Below are 7,901 nucleotides of genomic sequence, written 5' to 3' on the forward strand. Positions count from 1 at the left end.
CATGAAAATTTTTAAATTTTTTTACCATTTCTCGTAAAGATAACTTCATCGCTTCACAATATCTTTTGATGGAAATTTTTGCCATTATAAATGTTTTCTAACAACCGTCTTCAAAACTGCCTCCTTTTTTCGTAATCACCAGGATGTAAAGTTTGTACTTTATGTAAGTGGTATGTGTATCTAATATAGCTAATAAGGCTTTGATAGTCATTTTATAGACTCTGATTTTGCTTGTTTCCAAATTAGTAATAAGATTTTACCGAAAACTGTTCCAAAAACCTTCAGTACGCAAGTGATGATGAATAGTGAAGTGCCTGATCAACAACCCGATCCAAATAAATTACGATCGTTTAATATAAATTTTCCTTTCTCGGTTCAAGACAGTCCATGTTATTCGAGCAGTGCCTTTGTTAATATTCATAATGATGGAATGGAAATTTCTAATTTTGATAATAATTTTCCTCTAGGCGAACACTTATTATAAAATGATATCCGATGTGACAAAATTTTTCTAAATTCATCAACTTAACCATTTGTTGCTCTCGTGTTTGTGATGAAATAAGTTTAAGTTCGGGGTATTATTGTGAAAATAATAAACAAAGTATTTGTGGATATGAAGATTTAGGAAATAAACGGACAGATATGTCTCAGTTTTTATGATAAGAGGCGTTTGCACAAGCTATAAACATGTTGTAGTATATTACTTTGTAAATTAAATTAAAATTATTTCAATTTCAAAGATATAAGTTTTCAAAAAATGAAGGTTAAAGTTGCTGCACAATTGAGTGAAACAGTTGCCGCTACAACTTTTTCAGTATTTACCTGCAGAATCAATTCACACAGTAGAATTTGTGCATATTATTGAAAACTTGTTTGATAACATATTCAAAAAGTTACGTACCATTATATGCATATTTGCCATAGTACTTAACGAAGTATGTAATTGCAAAATTGCATTTGTAAAAATAAATACCAATTTTTAGAAAATATGAAACCAAAATGACAGCTTATAGTTAATGTATTTTGTGTTCATTGATTGGTTGATTGATTGATAATTTTATTTATTTATGTTAAGGCTAAACAATAAAAGCACAGAAAATATAAAGTTTGTGAATAGAATTGTTTGTATGCAACATTAATAACCACATTAAAAATTGGTTCTTATTAATTAAAGGACCCCGTACGAAATGAATGGAAATTGGGTCCCGCTAGATTTGGCTGAAATTGTGATATGCTGTAGTTCTCGACATTCTGATGAAAAGTTGTCACGGACCCAAAGTGATCCTATGGATGGTTTCAGAGATATAGAGGGGAGAAGTGTGTGATTTTGGCTGTAAGACTGAGTAAGCTTCACGAAATTTCAAGTTTATGGATTCAAAAACTGAGGCATATAGGTAGGTACAATGCTTTTGGGATCGCTGAACCTGAATTCTTGGATAGCTTAACTATCTAAGGTCACCTGGAGGTCAGGTAAAGGTCGTTTCAAGATAAAATTGAAGAAAAGACTTGTATTGAACTTGAACCATAACCTATAGGTCACCCTAACCCTAACCCCTAACCTAACCCCTAACCCTAAAGGCCACCTTCAAGTCAATTCAAGGTCATTTCAAGATGAAACTAAAGAAAAGGCATGTATTGAATTTAACCAGTGCGTATATAAGTTTTTTGGGGGGGAACTGAATTTGGGAATAGCTTAACCCTACAAGGTCAAATTTAGGTCAAGTCAAGATCATTTCAAGGTCGAAATAAAGGAAAGGCCTTTCACGAATGTTAATCTGTAAGTATGTATGGCTTTTGAGATTGCTGAACCTGAATTCGGGGATAGCTTAGCGCTATGAGATCACCTGTGGGGCTTGAATTGAGATTAAGTCAAATGAAATGACCTTGACTTGATTTCCAGGTGGCCTTATAGAGCTAAGCTATCTGCGAATTCAGGTTCAGCGACCTCAAAAGCATACATACTGACAGGTTAACATTCGTGAAAGGCCTTTTCTTTACTTTGACCTTCAAATGATCTTGACTTGATCTAAATGTGACCTTGTAGGGCTAAGCTATTCCAAATTCAGTCCCCCTCCCCCCCAAAAAAAACTTATATACTATACGCACTGGTTGAATATCAAAACAAGCGTTTTCTTTAGTTTCATCTTGAAATGACCTTGAATTGACTTGAAGGTGACCATTAGGGATACGTTACCTGCAGATTCAGATTCTGCGAGCCCAAAAACCTATACAATCACTGGTCAAAATTCAATACAAGTCTATTCTCCAGTTTGACCTTGAAACGACCTTTACCTTACCTCCAGGTGACTTTAGACAGCTAAGCTATCCAAGAATTCAGGTTCAGCGATCCCAAAACCATTGTCTGGTCAAAATTCATTACATGCCTCAGTTTTTGAATCCATCAACTTAAAACTTCGTGAAGCTTACTCAGTCCTACAGCCAAAATTACACACTTCCCCCCTCTATATCTCTGAAACTATCCATAGCAACACTTTGGGCCCGTGACATCTTTTCATCAGAATGTAGAGAACTATAACATATCACAATTCCAGCCAAATCTAGCGGGACCCAATTTCCATTCATTTTGTGCGGAGTCCTTTATGATCTTGTCATATTTATGAAAGTGGTTGTTATTTATTTTTTGTTGCTTTCTGTAATAATAAATACTGTTTTATAAATTTTTATATTTTTTGTGACTTTACAGTACCTATTATTTAAACGAATATAATACGATTAAATATTAAAAAGAAATGGTATTATTAGAATATCTTTTCAAAAGCCCACGCAAATGGGCATCTGTTTTATCTATGGGGTCGGTAGGTAAAGCAACCATAATTATCGACTTGGGTTTCTTTAGTTCAATTTTTTGGGTGGCCAGACAATGAGGGGGCCAGCTGTTCTTAAATGTCGGTGGTGTTTCGATATTGGTATTATGATATCAACTTCTTGTATTATGTGTTTTGTGTATGATACGTTTTGATAGGATACTATGGATGGAACATAGAGAGAGAGATAGAGGACATTTGCAGGCTTATCACATGCGATTTGTTATATCTATTAAGTGGTATTAAATGTTATTGCATATTTTATATATAGATTTAACAGTAATTTTTTTAATTGTTGTGTACTACCAAAATAGAATTAATTCCATAATCAGAAATACTTAATTTCTTTTAAAATCAATGTCACCCGATTTTTATCCTAGGTCACGTGACTTGAGGCAAACAGCTGCCGCTTTTGCAGTTCATGTTGGAACAGCTACAATGCACAGAAAGTCGGTTTTGGCTGGAGTTCAGAACGAGCAGCCGAGCTGAGTGTTTGTTTGTGAGGTGAAGTGTAGTGCAACGAGCAAGATCTACCTGCCTTTATTAAGGCTACCTGGAAAGAATCCCTTTCTTTCCTCTTAATCACCGACCTAATCCCCGGCTTAAGCATAGAGGCCTTCGGCATCTTTGTTACAGGTACCTGTGCCGGGGTTATGCCCAGGTAAGTTTTTACTTATTTATCAGTTATTTGCATTACTTTAGAATACACATCATTAAAATTGCGACCCCCGACAAACAATATATCAGACAGACAAATACACCAAAAGACACGTACGCCCCCGTAAGGGAGCATCCCCACACGACTAACGTGTACACACCCTCACACACACACACACACGCACGCACACACACGCACACACGCACAAAATGTCGGACTCCGAAAACGAGAAGAACATATACATGAACGATACAGACAGCGAAAGACCCTCTTCAAGAGTCTCCTCTTCACCAAAAAACATGACCACTAAAACAGACTTATACGAACAGCTATTATCACAAAAACATGAAAACGAGACGCTAAAACAACAAATACACGAACTTACTGAACAAAACACCCGACAATACCAACAAATAATAACCATGACACAGCAAATCGTCGATTTGCAAAAAAATTAAACTTTCGGACGAAAACACCACTAAATTACACCAAAAACTCTACAAACTCATCAACAAACAAATGACAGACAATATACCCCAGACAGGCACACACATACACACGCACAGAGAAACGCAAAAAACACACGGCGAATCCTCTAGCGAGGACGAAGCCCCCAGACATAAAAAATCAGACAAAACAAACAAAACACGACCATAAACACCAAACACGCGTCCCCCGACACCTAAACCGCCCTAGCGCCCTACAAAACACCCCACAAAACACAACAACAGACAGACAAAACCAAACAGGTCCCCCCGGTAATCTTGCGAAAGCAAGAACGGTGGACGCAAGTACAAAAAATCCTCACGACACTTAACATTAACTACACAAAAGCCAAATTCACTAAAGACGGTATAGCCATATACCCAAACACACCTAAAGACCACAGACTATTGACAAAGACATTGACAGACAAAGGCGAGGAGTACCACACCTTCACCCTCAACGAAGAAAAAATGCTGAGGGTGGTGATACGCGGAATACCTGCGGGTGTTTCGCCAAGTGAGGTCCAACTCGACTTCGCACGACAAGGGTTCTCCGGCGCAATTGTGCACCGCATGGCGAGCCGTCAAAATAAACAGGAAATGCCTCTGGTCCTAGTTCAAGCCCCACAGGACCAGGAGGACATCCTGAAGGTAACCCGCTGCTGCTCGCTCGTGGTTCGAGTGGAGCTGCAGCGAAAGCAGCGGGTTGCCACACAGTGCCACCGGTGCCAGCGGTTCGGCCACGGCCAGACCCGGTGCACAGCTGAGCCAAAGTGCGTAAAATGTGGCGAAAACCACAGCACGCACGTCTGCAAGAAGGCCAAAGACATGCCCGCCAGGTATGCAAATTGCGCCGGGCCACACCCCGCAACTATATGGGGTGCCCTCAGTACCCCAAAGCTAAAAACACAAAAACGCAAAACACAAACACAAACACACACGACACAAAACACTACACAAACAGACAGACAGCCAGACCCACCCCAAACACAACTCCGGGACGCACATACGCTGACATGACCAGAAAAACACAAAACACAAAAACAAAAACACAACACCTCACCACACGCACACACAGACATGACATCCTCCCAACCGAGCGCGGCTGCCCTGATTGACGCAACAAAGCGTCTTCAGGACTTCTGCATCCAGCTGACGACCATGGTGTCGAATATGCAAAAATTATTCGACTTCTAATGGCTCGTCGGCCTTCCCAACCCTCCTCGCTGAGAATTTCGTCCTGGAAACTTGACGGGTTCCGGGCCAAAAAAACGGAACTCGTGGACATCTTGAACCGTCTAAACATAGACGTTAAGGCTGTCCAGGAAACCTACCTCAGCGAGGCATCCCGTACCTCCATCCCTGACTATGACATATACAGACATGACAGAAACCGTAACGGGGGTGGTGTTGCACTCATAGTAAAGAAGTGCATCGACCACTATCCGCTGCAGCGGCTCCAAACTCAAAACACAGAGGCCGTGGCGATAGCGGTGAGATCGCTACGGCATGGAGACGTTGCGGTGGTGTCCTGTTACCACCCACCCAGACTACCACTACTTGACAATGACTTAGACAAAATCCTTTCCTGGCCCCAGACAATTGCCATCGGGGACTTCAACGCGAAGTCCCCCATATGGCACAGCGGGACGACGACCACAAGAGGTCGCGTCCTGCTGAATTACCAAGACAGACACGACGACTTGACTATACTCGGACCGACAGAACCGACACATTACGGACCCGTAGGACGCCCCGACGTTATCGACATTGCCCTCTTAAAATCTATACCGTTAAATGCCCAAATATCCACCCAATACGAAGGGTCTTCCGCCCACAATCCAATATTTCTGGATCTGGGGCGAAGACAGAGATATGAAGGCACCTTCACGAGGAGGTTCACTGACTGGGAGCGTTTCCGAACAGTAATGCAAGGAAACATGGCGCTCCCAGTCATCGAAACCACCCATGATCTGGAGGCGGCAATCCTCTCCCTTGAGACTGACATTAAAAACGCCCTGACTCAGACTACGACGGAGACTATTGTCCCCCGACTGACAAACCCCCGGGGCACCCTCCCCGATGACATAAAAAACTTAATACGTGACAGACGACGTGCGAAACGGCTTGCCACCCGCACCCGCCTCCCCCGACACAGACATGACTTAAACGTACTTAACAGACGGGTGAAGGCGGCTCTGGATGAACTGGCCCAGGATAACTGGGCTAGGCACCTGGAGTCGCTGGATCCACAAGACAACAGCCTCTGGAAAACGCAGAGGGCCCTGCGACAGACCGCTCGCCGTAAAATTCCTCCAATCCACGGTAGTGTGGGGGTGGTTTACACGAACCAGGAAAAGGCCGAGGCTTTCGCCGATAGCCTGGAACTGCAGTGTAGACTGCCTCAGCTGCCCGACGAAGACGAGGAATTCGAGATAGTGACTGAGCGCGCGGCCCGACGCGTCGACAGAGAGCCAGACAATGACATAATCCCCCCCGCAACTCCTGACGAACTAAGACTGTCAATACGCAGACTTAAAAAACAGAAAAGCCTCCGGACCCGACAATATACCGAACACGACACTTAAACAACTACCACACAAGAGCCTCATGGCCCTACTAGACATAACAAACGCGACACAGACTAAGACACTTCCCTACCAACTGGAAATTAGCAAACATAATCCTTATCCCAAAACCCAACAAAGATCACACCATCCCATCCAAATACCGGCCCATTAGCCTGCTCCCGGCTATAAGCAAAGTGGTAGAAAAAATTATCCTAACCCGTCTAAGAACCCACTCCCAAGAACTGCAAGTCATTCCAGACGAGCAGTTCGCCTTCCGACCCAATCACTCCACTGAACTCCAAATCCTTCGCCTTACCGAGCCCATCACGGCGGCCTTCAACAGGGGACAGTACACTGGTGCTGTCTTCCTGGACGTCGCAAAGGCCTTCGATACGGTTTGGCATGAAGGCCTACTGATGAAAATGCTCACCAACCAATATCCCATATCCTTTACCAAACTCATAAAATCCTACCTACACCACCGAAAATTCCGCATCCAAATCCAAGATTCCCTTTCCACCACCCGTCCCATGGAGGCCGGTGTCCCCCAGGGCACCGTCCTGTCCCCACACCTATACACCATTTACAACTCCGACATCCCACATCCCCCCAACACCAACATATACTTATACGCCGACGACCTGACAATCACATCCCAATCCGTAGATCCTAGATATTCCGTCTCCCTCCTCCAAAACTCCTTAGACCAACTTGAAACCTGGTGCAACAGGTGGAAAGTCAAAATTAATCCCAACAAAAGTTCGGCTATCCTTTTTACCAAACGAAAAATCCCACAAAACCTCGACAGACTGACACTATCCCAGGAACCATCTCCTGGAATCGACAAACACGATACCTGGGCGTGACGATGGACCAGCGTCTCACGTGGAAACCGCACATCGTGGAGACGGTGGCGCGAGCGAAGACCACCAGGGCTAGGCTCTATCCCTTACTCAAAGGTGGAAACACCCTCAGTTTAAGGAATAAGCGAACGCTTATCAAGGTGGTACTTCAACCGCAGCTAACCTACGCCTCCACGGCGTGGGGTCACGCGGCAAAAAGCCACTTAAAGTCATTACAGGCTGTGGAAAACATAGCCCTCCGCACGGCCACCGACGCGCCCTGGTACGTAAGAAACACTGACATATTACGAGACTTACAATACACAAACGCTACACAGACAATAAGACAAAACGCGGAGAAACGATTTGACGTAGCCGCTAGACATGACAATCCCCTCCTCAGGCAAGCCGTTGACTACGTACCCGACGTGACCGACAAACACAAAAGACCTAGACACCAACTTTTTGACCCTGGGTGACCACCCCAATGACCCCCCCCCCTGCCCGCTAACCTTTTCTGT

This window comes from Anoplophora glabripennis, unplaced genomic scaffold, assembly GCF_000390285.2.
Source record: "Anoplophora glabripennis isolate ALB-LARVAE unplaced genomic scaffold, Agla_2.0 scaffold716, whole genome shotgun sequence".
Lineage (NCBI taxonomy): Eukaryota > Metazoa > Arthropoda > Insecta > Coleoptera > Cerambycidae > Anoplophora > Anoplophora glabripennis.